This window comes from Odontesthes bonariensis, chromosome 16, assembly GCF_027942865.1.
Source record: "Odontesthes bonariensis isolate fOdoBon6 chromosome 16, fOdoBon6.hap1, whole genome shotgun sequence".
Taxonomy (NCBI): Eukaryota; Metazoa; Chordata; class Actinopteri; order Atheriniformes; family Atherinopsidae; genus Odontesthes; species Odontesthes bonariensis.
This window is the reverse complement of record NC_134521.1, coordinates 17,212,008-17,226,982: the sequence shown is the minus strand read 5'-3', so window position 1 is coordinate 17,226,982 and position 14,975 is coordinate 17,212,008. Positions and strand designations below refer to the sequence as shown.

General features: G+C 42.5%; 1 long non-coding RNA gene across 2 annotated transcripts; it reads left to right on the top strand.

The window, feature by feature from the left end:
• Positions 1-6,994: 6,994 nt before the first annotated feature.
• On the top strand, positions 6,995-14,541 carry LOC142401806 (uncharacterized). Of its 2 annotated transcripts, none has more exons than XR_012773209.1 (4): positions 6,995-7,481; positions 8,955-9,054; positions 9,669-9,702; positions 14,377-14,541. It is a non-coding gene; the product is annotated as an uncharacterized LOC142401806 (long non-coding RNA). The 2 variants fall into 2 exon arrangements; XR_012773210.1 differs by lacking the exon at positions 6,995-7,481 and adding an exon at positions 7,711-7,752.
• Positions 14,542-14,975: the final 434 nt, after the last annotated feature.

Here is a 14,975-nt window from a genome sequence, read left to right as displayed (position 1 = left end):
CGACGGCCGTCCGTGACTGAAACTTAATCTCTTTCTCCAGCGGCGCTCGTTCTCCTGAGACTCTGCCTCCCGCTGCCTATTTCTTTCTTTTGACCGTGATTAATTTTAATCAGCCGGTGAGTTTTACCCCCAAACACCAGGTGAGGTGACTTTCTAACCATTTAATGACTGTAATGAATCAATAAGGGGGCAGGTGCAGCTGCCGCCTGCCATCTTCAGTGTGTGCCATTCAGCTCAGAATAAACTCACCAAAGCTTGTCGCTCCTTCCTGACTTATTGTCATTCCCCTGCTGCAGTGCATTGAGGTCATTTGTTTTATTTTTTTCCACTGAAGCCCTTTTTCCTTCCCTGGCTAATGTGTTTGGTAATTACTTTCATTGCAAGCCAGCACTAATTAAAGTTTTACTAAATTGACTTCCTAATTGAGCATGCTGAGTAATGTCAAATGTCTGGTTAACAGCTGAGGCACAAATCATAGACATATCAATGTTGTGTTTGTATATTTTGACCACTGCCACCCTCCTCTCGCTGTGTATACACTTAACATGCTGGTGATCTTGACATGTGGACGGATCAATGCCTGATTATCAGCCAGCATCTCCACTATGTGTAGCCCGCTGACAGGTAGTCGATAAAAAGACTAAAGCACTTAGCAGCAGTGCTAAGCGGACGTCCATTGCTGTAATTGGATGTCAGTAATAGATAGGGCCCCAGAGCATTGATCTGTGACTCGTCGCAGTGTCTCGTGGCTCCAGAGCAGCTCTGCTTTTCGGGGGCGCTGTCAGGTGGCTGCGGTGATACAGCATGATTGAAGCCAGCCACCGCACAAATGGATGTGGCGGGACTTAATGGCACTTTTATGGATGTGCATTCAAAACATTCATTAAAAGGACATTAGTGATGTTTGCTGCTGCACGTGTTCAGATTAGATTCATGGACTAAATGCTGTTCTCTCATTGAGTTAATGTACAATGAGTCATTCATCATCCCTCCGTTTCCTCCAGCCCAATCCATTTTGTGAATTTTTTATTTTTTTCATACCTCATGTCCTCATTCACATATGAGGCAGAGAGTGGTGCTGTGCTAAGCACCTGGGGATTTGTGCCCCCCCCCCCCCCCCCCCCCGCCCTCTCTCTCCCTGCCTGGGAAAGGTATTAATTGTATGCACAGATCAAGAAGGCTGCTATGGCGAAAAAATAAAGCCCATTGGTTCTCCGGGAGGGTTTCCTTGGCAACCTTATCTGGTTGTACACAGTCTAAGCCGACTGCTGGCGGGTTGATTTATCTTGTAACGCGTGATTCACTCCCTGCTAACAAAAGAGGCCTCTAAGAGCACGGGTCTCATCAAAGTTGTCGCAGGCGTTAAGCTTTCTGCCGTTTTTAGAAACCTCAGTCAGGTTGGGAGCGGGTTGCACGGAGGAATTCTGGGTAGTCGAAGATGCATATGTATGAAGGAGTAGTGAGCTCCATCGGTTCCAACGGCGCAGCAGTACATTAACATTTTGGCTGGGCGCTCTGAGCCCTTTGTGGATAAAATGACACAGATGTGACTGTGAGCATTTACAGCCACGTCGGATGAATGACTGAGCAGTTGGAGTTTTTGAACACGGCACCTCTTGTTTCTCTCTGCTGTCTTTTGATGAGTGTAGAATCAGGATTCAAAGTAATTCCCAAACGCCTGTAGTCAGACCTTGAATGCTGTGGCACTCTTATTTTTCAAAAACTTTTTTCTTTTCTTTTGCACAATGTTTCACAAAGTTAAATCCTTTTCATGCCTAAATTCGTGTAATGCTATCGCACACGCGGGGTCTCAAGACTGAGATAAACACAGTCTGTCTGAGAACACTCTGAAATTTAAAGCTGACAGTCTGAACTTTAAACGCACAGTCACTGTGCCATGTCAAATGAAAAGGAGGCATAACATCAATGTGTCACCATGCAAGCGTTCACGGCACTCAACCGTATGTCGCCTTGTTGAGAGAGAGTCCGGTCCAAACCTGAGCCAGTCATCCCAATCTGTCTGCTACGCCTGCAGACAGCCCAGATCTCTCATGAGGCTAACCCAGCTGCTGTGCGCTCATTTGTCAGTCTGGGAAGAGGGAGGAGGACCCCACCCTCTCCTGTCTTTCCATGTGGTCGATACGGAGTCATCTGTTAAGGGTCGACTTCTACGCTCGTTGCATCCCAACATCGTCTTGGGTCGCTATGAGCTCCCATGCTGCTCACATGTCGATGACTAATACGTGACTTTTGACGAATGACCTTCCCCTCCCAAGCTTCTGCAGATTCATACTGAGATTATACTCAGTCCATCGACTACGTGCTGTTTCATTACCCCCCCCACCTTCTCTGAGGGGACTTTGTTTGCTGAGCCACATGGATCAGTGAGGTGATGCTCATCTGCACATTTGACATTTTATTCACCGGCAGGAGAAAGTTAGGTGTGGCGTGAGCGAAAGTGAGTGGCAGTTGTTGTGTTCTCCATGTGGCACTGACTGGAGGAGAAAATGAATGTAAGAGGGCCCGGATCCAGCCACACGTGCTCAGAGGCAGGACACCTGGTTTAATATCCTCTCTCAGTTGAGCGCCCGCGCCTCACTCATCACATTTCCTTTGATCTTTTGTGCCCGGCATTGTGCCGTTATCGCTTATCTTCCTCGACTCGAGTCCAGCTGAGAGATTGGAAGCAGAAAAGCACTGTGGTTTAAACCTCTCGGACTAAATGGAGGTTACACATCTGTCCTTTACCTCTTCTGGACTCTATTACAGGTGATCAGCCTTCAATAAGATTCATCAGCGGGGCACAAAGGAGGGAGACAATAAAATGTAGCCTTGGTGAGAGGATGGGCTTCGGTTTCCCTTTTCTCTCCCCTCTGATGATTGGGGTCGTCTCTGTTATTACCACAGTCATGTCAGCGATACATCACGTATGATCCTGTTGGTGTCTGTCCACGTGTGGAGTCGCATCACCCAGAGTGGGCAAAGTCAGGGCAAAGGTCATGGTGGTGATTTAACAAGTTAGGCCGATCCCTTTTCCCTCTGCGCCAGCCGAGCGAGCACTCGCCCCACCTCAGGCTATTTCTAGCTGAGCATTTAAACGAGGACTTTTCTCCATGCTGGACACGTACCTGAGGCCACTGTCACAGACTGAAACCTCCCCTGCATGCGGCACTCCAGCCGTTGCAGGTGGGAATGAGACCGAGGCTCTCAGGATGGGGCAGAACACTCGTAGATGTCATGGATCAGAATTTCAAGGTCAAAGTGTAGTTAGAGTTTTTACTGTTCCAAAAAAAACAGAAGAATAGATTTATTGTCTCGGATGATGTTCAGGAGTGAAAAAAAGCTCCTTCACACCAAACCATGACAGTTTGGTGTGAGGAATAGGCCGAATAAAAGCTAGCAACATGATGGAATCCAGCACAAACGATGGTCATAAAAACGGCTGCTTTGTGTCATCCTGTGTTCACTCAGTTCTTTATTATAAACTCTCTAAAGCCGCTCGGTGGCAGCTATACAGGAAGCAGTGGAAGTGAGAGGCTACCTCTGACTGGAGAAAAGCCAGGCTGTTTATTCATACTTTATGGGTTTCACATCTTACCCATGACAAGTAAACTGTCGGTATTTCAGAGTCTCCATCGAAATTTTCACAAAGAGGAGCTTCTGTAAAGCAAACGTTTCTTTTGGTGCACATGGCGGCTACAGGTTAAAAACCTCGTCTGTTGCACTGGACTTGTGTAAATCTGCTTATCTTCTGGGCACAAAATATCCAAACAGACTAAACGTGGGAACGACTTTTATCTTGTCCGTATGTCAAAGCATTTTGTGCCCACAATGTTGTAAAAAAAAAAAAAAAATTGCTTTAAGATATCCCGGGCTGTGTTTTTAATTCCTGTTTCTTTATGAATGCGTCTTCACAGCTTTCCTCAGATTGATCTCCTAACTTTTGTTTGCTGTTACAGCTCGGTTTTGCTTCCATATGCACGTTAATGCACATCTGCTGCCCTGTTGACTTGTCCCGTCCTCTTGTTAAATATTATCTCTGTACTGTCCTTGATCTGAAGGGGGCAAAATTCAATATGAAACAAAAAAGAATATATAAATCTGGGGGCCCCGTTCTGTCTCACTCCTCTGGGATGCAGATAGTAAACCCCACTATGAGTTTAGACATAATTCCCATCAGCCCTGAGCCTCGGCTGTCCTGGGATTAGCTGTGCTGAGGAAGTCAGAGCCCAGACACCAAACATCAACTCTTTTCTTTCTCCTCCTTCAAAAAGCAGCTTCTGTGATAATTACAGCTGGTCTGTTTGCACTGATGGAGCAGAATCTCACTGTTATTGAGGGCCTGCCGCATCAGGTACTTTAAGAAGAGACCAGAGTGATTCGGTCGTGTTGTTTTCATAGTAACGGATAAAACAGATTACAAGTAGCAGCAGTGAAATGCAGCATTCTCAAAGGACTCCTGGGTGCTGCTGAGTAGAAGGGCCGTTTTTCTTAAACAGTCGTGATAAACCGCTCTCCTCTGCCGCAGTGTCACCGTGTGTTTGCCTTCGAAGGTCACGGCTGTGTGAGAACACTCCTGTTTTCATTCCCTGCCTACGGAAAGGCTCGAGTAGTTCTTCTCCACCAATAAAGCGTGTTGACACACAGCTTTTGTCTCGTATTTCTAGCCCCTTCTCTTCCTCGTGCCGTCCTTCCTTACACCAGTTCAGAAAGGGATCATTCTGAGGCCCCGAAGCTTCACTCGTCCTCTCCGTTGAACGGCTCAGGAAGTGGTATTAGCAGTAATGTGGGAGGATCAAACAAATCTATTGAAGTCTATAGTTGTAGGTGATTGTCAGACTGTGTTTAGCCAGCACTCAGCAGACAGCTGAGGTGTGTGTTTAGTATAATCTAAATGTCTGAAATGGTCTCAATAATCAGCTAAATGAAGAATTAACAGTTTAGACTCACTATAATGAGTAAAGGCTCCACAGATGGAACTAAATGCAGCTTAAGTCAGACACCTTTCTTTTTCAAATTTTTGTTTTTTTCCTTTGGATCATTATCAGGCTGAAAATGTTCTCTTCTGCTTCCTTTTCTAGAGACGGGGGCGCCATTTTATATTTCCGTGTACCCACAGGCACCCGTGGTGCCACCTATAAATGTCACCTTTGACCCTCGTATCACAGCAGTCTGTGCTTCACAGTCGGGGACTGTGCACTCACTGTGGTAGGCCTGGCCAGGTGCATGCTAAACGTGCTGGAGCCAATCTGAGCTGAACAAATTTACCTTGGCCTCAGCTGACCGAAGAATGTGCTCCAAATAATTCCCAGGATTCTTTGCATGTTCTCAAACAAAGTTTATTTTTGCAGTTCGGCGCCATAAATACGGCAACTCGTCGTTTGGGACGTCACAGAAACTCTGCTCGAGCCAAGTCTGAAGAACTCTGTTTTCCAAAGCTATATTCTGCAAGTCGTGCTCTCTACACGACTTAGTTTCAGGGGCGTGGCCACTGATTACTGTGACTATGTCTCATTCTATACCTACAACTCTGTTTCCACTCATTTCTTTTATCAATCTTGGTGTTGCTTTCTGCCTTTGCGAAGTCAGTTTTGTTCGTTCTCTTTTCCACGATAAAGTGTGATACAGAAACACATCTCTAAATTACGCAGTTACCAAGAGGTGATGCAACTATAAAACCCCACCCCACCCCCCCAAAGGAACTTGGATGCTGTGTAAAAAAAATGTGAATAAAAACAGAATCAAGTCTCATAAACCAATATTTTTCAGAATCAGAATCAGAAAACTTTATCGATCCCCGAGGAAATTGCTCAATTTACAACTGCACAAATGTATTGAAAAGAAGAGATTAACAAAGTGAAAATTTAAGTGAGATCGAGTAGAATAAAATCAGGAATGTAGAGCTCTATAAAGTAATGTGTAGAGTAAATAAGTGTAAGCAATAAGTTTATTAACAATACAAGACAGAAAACGCATCAAATGTTGTGAGAGAAGAATTTCTCTGGAGGGAAACTGAGTTTTCATCAGATGTTCAAATCAATTCATACAAGTTGTCTCGTACAATTTTTCAGGAGATTGTGAAACGTCCCAGCGCTTTAAATGTTTTCGATGTTCTGTTTTGATGGAAAAATGTTCACATTTTTGCATTCTGGGTTTGACTTTTACTGAACTAGTGCTGTGAAATCATTTGATTTTTAAGGGTGTAACTTCCTCTTTTGCTTATGGTTTAATGCCTTATCTTCATCTCAGAAGAAAGGAACAAATTCTGACCTCTGCCAGGAGGCGGAGTGAAAGATTACTGTATATATGTTGGGCTTCTAAAGAATTATGCTCATTTTCTTGGGTTCAGTAGGAAGTCTGCTCTTTAATACAGCGTTTATTTTTGAGGCCAACTCTTCCTCTTTTGATCTGTTCCTCCTCAGAAATGTAATATTACCCCCCCCCCCCCCCAGCCCCCACTGTCATGCTGATATGTTACCCCATTTAAATTATTTGGCTAATGATGAGTGAATGAACTGTTCGAGAGGCTGAGAATCAACTTAATCCCAAACCGACAGCAGTGCTGGTAGGCTTCTATTTCCAGGCCTTTTTTTTCTCAGGAGGGAGGAAACACCAGGGGGAATGTAACCACTGAGAATGGGATGCCTTCCCATTTAAAATCAGAAAAGTATTTTTAGAATTGTTCGAGCGTGTTTGTTCGAAGGTGATTAGAGTTGGTGTCAGCAGGGAGAAGAAACTCAGTATTCCCATAGCATTGCTTTTTCACATGGGGGGCAAAAGGAGGCGTATGAACTGGAGCCAGTGTGCTGTGCCACATGCAGTTAGATTAAAAGCGGGAAGAGTTTGTACAGAATGTACTATCACGAGGTAATGGCTTTGTGAACAGCACTGCTTATCTGGCGGAACAGAATCTTCTGAATTTTGCATTAACCAGAAACTGGTAATTTCCCGGAGAAGAGGATGTGCTTACAGAAGCACCGAGGCATCAGTTTTTCTGTTTGCTGAAATCATCTGAGCTGTGAGGCAGAGACAGGTGTGCCACCAGTCACGTGACAAGATACTGGGATGGATTCCGGGTTTCAGGATCAGAGCGAGGACTTTGGCTGTATTTGCTTCTCAGCTCACCCAAGCAGTGTGTACAGTGACACACCATGTGGCTCTTCCAGTTTGACAGCATATGTGTGATGACGGAGCTCAAATACCAAGCTGGTCAGAGGAAGTCAACCTGCCAAACTGGTTTCCCTCTTTTCAGGAGAACTGTGTAATTAGCTGCTGTGAAGAATCCCAGACGTGGAACTCTCTTTGTTGCGTTTCACCTGGTGCAGCGGTGTACGCTGATGCCACCTTGTGCTCAAAAGGCGGTGAATGGGCCGTCAGTGTGCAGAATGACATGAGCTCATGCTCAGTAGATTTAGGGTAAATAGTTGCAGTGCCTCAGGGATTCTCTACAAAACACTGAGGACCTGTCGTCTGTCAAAACAGTTGAGTTGAATTTTGTTTTCTATCACAACACATGTTATTCAGCTCAAAACTCCACCTGAATAACTGTAGTTCTAACAGTAGAAATGATGCCTGATTTTTAAACGTAAATGACAAAGATTTACTGGCTGCTGCTCTCCCATTTTGTCCTAAAAGTAAACTGATCCAAACGTATTCGGTTCTTAAATTATAAACTGGACACTTTTGGGTTTTGCAGTTTGATTGGCTGTAGCTCAGGAGGAAGAGGAAGAGCAGTTGCCCACCAATCGGAAGGTCAGTGGTCCGACTCCTTGGGCAAGACACTGAACCCAACGTTGCCTACCTAACGTCGCATCCATCAGTGTATGAATGAGTAGAAAAGCACATAATTCTGGACTAAGACGTGCTGAACGTGCGAGTGAATGTGCATGTAGTGTTGAAGCGCTTTAAATAGTCAGTTAGACTAGAAAAGCACTATACAAGTACAGTCCATTTACTTAAAATGGTTAGTCCTGCTGAAGTCAGCTGATGCAGTTTGGATTCTAATTACTTCTGCGTGTACCCTAACCCTAACCCCAACAAAAAAAAATAAAAATGCAGAAACGAGCACAAGCAATAACAGGTTATAAATAAACAAGACAGGACACTTGACACAATTTGCCATAATTATGGATCGGAAACATGTTAAAAAAAAAGAGCAAAATCAAGCATTTGAGATCTAAAAACAGTTCATTTATATAAAACTTGCGTAAACAGATTCTTTAAAAAAACACATCCTGTCTGCAGAGAACAGTCACTGCTCTGATTATTTCAATTAATAGTAATTTACATCTAATTTCACAGCTTTTCACTAATTAATTAACAGATTAAGAACGTAATTAGCTGTCTAAGTAATTACAGCTCAATTGTGATCAGTTTAAGCTGGTGAAGAATCAGCTTGGAAAAGTCGTAAATTGTTTGTTAAACGGCCTCAATCCTCCACACCATGAAAACAGCCACCGTTCAGCCACATGAAACACAGATGGAGCTGATGGGTGTCCTTATGTCTTGTTTCATCAGTCCTCTTTGTTACTGTGGCTTCTCAGTGTTTGTGCTTTCATAAAGACGCCACGGGATCACAGGATCCTCTTTGCTGTGAAACGCTGGCAGACCTCATTGATCAGGAGCTCGGATCTATTAGAACAAACAGGGAATACTTCTGTTTGCAGACTAATACTGTAGCTTTTCTGTTGCTTTCGGACACTAATCTCATCTGATTCTTCATAAGGTTTAAATGTGGCTGCAGCTTATACTGTAGATTATGGTATGTTATCACACTTTAAGCTAAAATAGACAGGTGTTGATACACCAATTGCAGGCTTTTCTACAAATAATGAGATAAAGTTAGATTCTTAAGGCGCTACTTTCACTTTCAAGTGTCTCTATGATCAGAAAATGTGTCAAGTTTAAAAGATTTTCCCCGATTTTACTTTTCTCATGTGGTTTCTTGTGCACAGCCAAGAAGTTTGGCTGAAGGTGGAACTCTGTAGTTGTGAGGGGAGTTTGAAGGTGGATGTGATGACTGAAGACGAGGGACGTCTCTGAACGGCTGACCAGGTCAGAAGAAGTTAATTATTTCCTGGTAGGAGCTGAAAAAGTTTTGGTAATTGTTGAATAATGAACCTGCTCTGGTTTTAGCTCGTTAAATGTGAGAATGTGCTTCCTTCTTTTTGTGTACTGTGACAGTAATGAGTATCTTTGTGTAACATAAAAACAGGATTGGGCAGCTTTACTATAAGAATATTATTATGTAATAAGGATTTTATCTATGATCTAAAATGAACCTTGATAAAATAAGTAGGCAATTATGAGCAGAGTAATCAGGGGGCTGAAACTAACAAGCTTTGTTATGATGATTATTTGTAAGATGTCAGAAAATATTCAGCAAATTTCAATTTTAGCTCACTGTTTGTCCAATCAGCAGTCTGTTTTTTTCAATTTGAACTAAAAAAGATATAAAGAAATAACCTTTTTGACTATCCTTTTGTATTTTTTCTTTACAACAGTATTTTTGCAGATTATTTTTCAGTTGATTGATTGGCTATTTCCTGCATCATTGACAAAAAAATAATTAGGCACAGACCAATGAAAGACTGTGTGAGGATATTTCTTACAGTTTGTCGCCCTCTTCTGGTCAAATGGCTGAACTACCACACGCTGCCCTTCCACAGATGGATCGATGGCGGCTCCTGACAAATTTTTCAGGTGGGTATAATTGTTGTTATGATGACAATAGTTACCTTGTTAATTATGTGTGAGTGTAACTAGATAACTGGCAACTATCCTCTCAGTCAAGTCATCCTAAGATCCCCCTTTAGCCCCATAAACCACTCACCGTATGCCCAATCCATTACTCATGCAGTCGTGAATTAAATTACTTTGGTTATCAACAGGCCACCAATCAGTTTGCCTTCAAATACCTTTGGATATGGAAAGATTAACGCTTTAACGTTAATAAAGAAAGGGTCTTAAGATAATTAGAAAACACTGGGAGAAATTATTTACAATATTTACAGGTCTTGATTGTAAACAAGTTAATATACATTAAGTTCAAGAACAATAGTGTACATAAATGCAGTAACAAGGAGTAGTATATTTAGACTCCTCGAGATGTCACAACTCTGTATTTGCGGACCATTGACTGGCCAGCAGCGTAGTAAAATTATTATAAATGCTCAAATATTGCAAAAGCATCCAAAAACCTCCCCAGCAAATAGAAGTGAATCTTTGTTATGTCAAAAGCGTACCATTTGAAAACCTTAAACTGTAACGTAAGATGAGTTTGGGAATATTAGGTGGCTTATCTTTGTGTGGTCAGGGCATTTAGGCTTTACAGGCCCAGAACAGGATCCAGGAGGGAGCATGGGAGTTCGCCCAACCGGTCTACATGTGTTTTGTGGACTTGGAGAAGGCGTTCGACCGTGTCCCTCTGGGACTCTTGTGGGGGGTGCTCCGGGAGTATGGAGTGCCGGACTCCTTGATATGGGCTGTTCGGTCCCTATATGACCGGTGTCAGAGTTTGGTCCGCATTGCCGGCAGTAAGTCGGACATGTTTCCTGTGAGGGTTGGACTCCGTCAGGGCTGCCCTTTGTCACCGATTCTGTTCATAATTTTTATGGACAGAATTTCTAGGCGCAGCTGGGGCGTTGAGGGGGTCCGGTTTGGCGACCTCAGAAGCTCTCGATTTACCGGTCAATCTATGTTCCTACCCTCACCTATGGTCACGAGCTGTGGGTAGTGACCGAAAGAACGAGATTGCGAATACAAGCGGCCCAAATGAGTTTCCTCCGCAGGGTGTCTGGGCTCTCCCTTAGAGATAGGGTGAGAAGCTCGGTCATCCGGGAGGGGCTCGGAGTAGAACCGCTGCTCCTCCGCATCGAGAGGAGTCAGATGAGGTGGCTCGGGCATCTGGTTAGGATGCCTCCTGGACGCCTCCCCGGTGAGGTGTTCCGGCCCCCTCCCACTGGGAGGAGGCCCCGGGGAAGACCCAGGACACGTTGGAGAGACTATGTTTCTCGGCTGGCCTGGGAACGCCTCGGGGTCCCCCCAGAAGAGCTGGAGGAAGTGGCCGGGGACAGGGACGTCTGGGTCTCTCTGCTCAAGCTGCTGCCCCCGCGACCCGATCCCCGGAGCAGCGGAAGATAATGGATGGATGGATGGATGGATGGATGGATGGATGGAGGCCCAGAACAGAGAGATGAGGTGCTTCAAGCTCAAACTGCCTTTGAACAAAGTTGAAGCTTAAGTTATGAGCTTTTGATTAGACTTTTTTCAAGTTTTAGCTAGCTCACTCGATCGTAGGTTTCCTAAACTCTTGTACGGTATCAGATAACATCTTCATGGTCCCAAAGACACTTGAATCATCAAAAAAAGTAAAATATTGATGCTTTACATAAATCCAAATAAAAAAGATTTGGGTGTGATACAATAATATTATGTACCGCCCTTCTTTTATATTTCTTATTCCCAAATGGACAGAGCTCTGCAGGGCGTAAATAAACAACCAATCAGAATTTAGTTAATTAAAAATGACTGACCATGATATTAGGGGAAAAAAAAAAAAAGAGTCTATGACCAATCAGAATCCAGCTTCCTCAAACGTCACTGCAGGACCTTAGCCTGCTAAGCTAAACTAAGTCAAGGAGACAAACTGACGAACTTTACTGCTAACTGATAATTAATTTTGGGAAGTAATCTTTGAACAGCAGCTGCAAGTTAAGAATATCAGACGACTAACTGCTTAATTGAACACGATCTAGAGGAGCGGGGGTGCGACAATAACTGAAAAAAGGAAAAGTTTGAGGACGACGTCCTTCTGAAATTGAAGCTAAGGTTAGGGTAAGCGTACCTATTAAGCCCATGTACCATATAAGCCCATTGTGACTTCTGAGTCAATAAAAAAAAAAAATACATCACCATTTTTTCATGGTTCATGGTTCTTCCAATGAAGCTGCTTGTTACATAAATTATAATTTTGATTGTAAGCCAATCAGATATGTCGATCTTGAGTTATCGACATTACTTGAGTGACGTGCCTGCTGCTCCCAGAAGAAGTAGCAAAAAAACTTCAGTGATTTTGATGCCCTGAAAAAAGATACGTAAGAATTTTGATAGAATTAGAAATATTTTTTATTTTGAGGTCAAAGTCTGTGTTTTAGCATGCTAGCCAACAGCCCACATGCTGCATCAATACAGTCACTGCATAGCATTGTTCATTGCAATGACAAAGCATGATAAGCATGTGTAGTTTACATTTTTGTTGGCAGAATATCCTATTATACTGTTAAATAGATAATACATGTGTATATTTAGCTTTATTTATTTTTTTAATTAACATATTTACCAAGTGGGCTTAAAGGGGACTCTAGAAAGAAAAAACACCATTTTAGGGTGGATGTAAATGAGTATAGCTAATTACTTAAATGCATGATCAATTGATACTTTTCATGTTATGTTAGTGCAGCATATATAGATTCAAGTCATGTAGTTGTTTTTTAATGTCATGTGTGTAGAATGAAATATTCTGACTTTTAACCAGAAATTCACCGATGTTCCCTTTAAGCCCACCTGCTCCCATTAAGCCCACTTGGCTGTGTTTCAATGGAGATTTTCTCCCTTTTGACCTTTGAACCATTTTCCTGCCTAACTTTGACCTCACCTAATCAATCAGCTTCATAATGAAGATAATCAAATACCCAAATGTAAATATCAGTAATGTTGCATAGGTCAATTCATTCTGGATAGGCCTACATTCTATACATTTTATGTTTTAAATATCAATTAAAGTTATTTGTTTAATTGTAAATACTGAAATTGACTCATTTATTATCCTTAAAAAAATTGTATTGAACCAGGAAACTGCCTCTCATTCAGTCATTAGGTCTTCAGAAATCTAGATAAAAACATCTGCACTCTCAACCAGCTGGCTGGACCAGAAATTTTGGCCAATTGTAAATGCAAACAGTACAATGTAGGAAAGAGATACAGACAAAAAGACAACACATATTGAAAGATGAAGTATTTAAGAGTAATTTCCATTCTAATTTTGATTTTGTTAATGAATAGTTTTTTGGCTACTTTCCAAAGAAGACATGTTGTAAGTTTAGCTTTTTCTGTGTTGACAACACAGCAAAAGGCTGATCACGCCTAAGTCACGGATAAGTGTCTTTGTTTAGGCACCATGTTATATTCCCGCTGGCTTTGTTGCAGTCTTTGGTACAACGATGGGGTTACTCCATTTGGAGCATATTCATTACAATTTTTAAACATTTTGTGTTAAAAATTCAAACTTAAATAACGCACAAATATGTAATGTTTTTTGTTTAATAGCTGAGCATTCTGGCTTTGTAAAACATAGCTACATGAAGTAAAGGAAATCATTTTGAAATCACTCATCTTGAGCAAAAAAAAAAAAGGAATAATTCTTCTAATTTGCATTCCTACAACAAATACCTGCCCTTGTCTAAATATGCGTCTGCGGTTAAATGAGAGGGCTTAGATTGTCCGGACAATTTGTCCCAAAAAGAGAGCTGTCAGGATTATAACTCAAGAGTGTGGCAAAAGATGTTGGTTGTGCGTCTGAAATTTGGCCTAAACCGTGACTGCGTATGTCCATACGTCACTACTACGCTATTTGAAGTCAGCACCAACCGCACATGACCCTAACCCTTGTTTAAATGGGAGGAAAATGTACTTGCCACAGCGGGTACATCCACAAAAGACCATTTTCCATCGTGTATGTAAAAGGTTCTTCAAGGCACTGTCTGTAGCACAAAGCAAACATTTGTTAGCCCCACATTGGATCTTTTGAGGACTAACATCTACTGACAGAGCTTGATATTTACCCAATTAAGCCACGTTGCAGTTAAATAGCGCAGGCTTATTTAAACGGGGTCTTTTTGGTCGTTGAATTTTTGCTGGAGAATTGGAGAAGTGATGCCATTTCACTGAGTTCGAGGACTTGTCTGCAACTCTTTGAGTCTTTTGGAAATTGAACCAACATAGAAACCGGTCCAGAAAAACAACCAAAGAGTTGAGAATTTCTGACAACAGCAGTCAAGTATTGAATGGCCAGTATAGTGCACAGTACTAGATGGAGAGCCTGCAGTGCTGTTTTAGATAGGAGATTTGGACAGTGTAAAGACTGGTCTGTTACAGCTATAGCTTTGGACACACAGAGGCTGCAGTTGCTTCTCCCCTCTCTGTGAGCAAATTAACTCCTACTTCCCGCCTACAGTAGACACCTGAGGCCTGAAAGGGGTTAAAAAAAACCTCCATCTGATTATTCCAGAACTTTGTTTTCCACTGTAGTTTTTTAAAACAACAAAGAGCATCAAATGGAAACTAATCAATTGAAAAGTCCACTCTGTCTGTCTTCAGGCTTTGGACAACGCGCCCCTTCTCTTCAACATCCTGGCTGAAGACACCGCCGCTGTGTTTGGGTTTGGCGGGGGGGGGGGGTCAAGATCTCCCAAAGTAAGAAAGCCGAGGCAACGGGCCGAGAGGAGGAGGCTGGCCCAAAATCCCCAGCAGCTGATGGACAAGTTGAAGGAAGACTGAGAAGAGGCAGGTGTGACGCTGCATTTTTTATTTTTTTTGTTGCATAAGTTATTGAATTGCATTGTAATATTGTCAAACAGAACTCCTTTTGTTGTTTTGTTCAGAGAAAGGCGTCGCTGACCAGAGCCACTTTGTCTGAACGCAGGTCAGATTTGTGGTTGAGAAGCAGCTGGTGTTTATGTTCCAGTAGTGAAATTACAGAAAAAAAGCCACGCAGGCCCCTAAATGGAGACTGAGATGAGGTACTTTTTTTTTCTCGTAACTTTTAAGAGGATTTGACCAATGACATGCTCTACATTGTAAGCTCAAACATCGTCTGCTTGAACAGACTTGAACAAATGTGACTTTGTCAACCACACAGAAGATTTTCATATGAGCTCTTTTTTCTTGGAATACAACATTGCATTTGCTCTGTGAAA